The 1033-nt window shown below is 46.0% G+C and overlaps 1 pseudogene; it reads right to left on the reverse strand.

Moving 5' to 3' along the window:
- Positions 1-686: 686 nt before the first annotated feature.
- LOC115063467 lies at positions 687-801 on the reverse strand (annotated as a pseudogene).
- Positions 802-1033: the final 232 nt, after the last annotated feature.

The raw sequence follows: 1033 nt of genomic DNA on the forward strand, positions 1-1033 counted from the left end.
CACAATTATTCTAACCTTTTGATAACACCACGTCAGCCTCCATTCTAGTTCTCCCTCTCCTCCTCAGACCTCTCTGTCTCTTCAACTCCTCGCTCTGCCCCCCTTCTCCTGTCCAATGACAAGCCTCCCACTACCCTAATGTGATTGGACAGGGAAAATTCTGCAACTTTTCTCTGCTTTGTCCATATGAAATATCCATATATTTTTGCTAGCGTTCAGTGGACTAACTTCGCTAATGGGGTAATTAGTAACATATTTTGTGTATGTACTTTTTTTTTTCCTCAGGCTGGATGTGAGACTTATTACTGACATGATTTGGTAGGGTTCAGGAGAACACGTGGAACATCAGTAATGCAGGGCCCGACACTTGTCTAGGAGACCACAACTCGGGGATGTATTTGACCCCACAGCCATTAGGGATGAGCTTCTTCTCAGCAGCCATGTCTTCACATTCACCCGCATTAAACCTAGTGAAGCCTGCTTCTTTGAGATGTGGGTCTTCTGGTGGCCTGGGAGCTTGAACTCTCCCAGGAGCCTCAGTCACATGTTCCGTATTCTGCAGCTTGGTGCGGATGCCAGTGTGAACCCTGGTCATTGTTCCCTGGGGCTTCGCAAAGGCACCACACATCCCTGTCTGGAGCCTGGGTCGGGGCAGCAATGAGGTCAGAACATTGGGACTGCCTGAAAATTGTCTGCAAGGTCTCTTAGGGCAACCCATACAGGCAACAGGTTGCATGCGCTACAAAAAGGCAATTGTTAGCAAGCATTACACACTGGGTCCCCACAGGGAAATGTATGTACATTTTAAATGATCAAGTCTCTATGCTTTACTAAGATAATTGCTTATGCTTTCTTTCTGCTGCTTTTCTTTTCAGGACTTTGACTACTTAGAGAGCAAGGTCACGGTTCATTTATGTGTCTCTGTGGGTTAAAGTCTTTTAAATGGCCACTTTAGGACCGCAGAGATTGGCTCAGCAGTGAAGGGCACTTAACTGCTTCTGCTCTCCGTTTAACTTAAACCTCAATAAAATAA

This window comes from Mus pahari, chromosome 2 (genome assembly GCF_900095145.1).
Source record: "Mus pahari chromosome 2, PAHARI_EIJ_v1.1, whole genome shotgun sequence".
Lineage (NCBI taxonomy): Eukaryota > Metazoa > Chordata > Mammalia > Rodentia > Muridae > Mus > Mus pahari.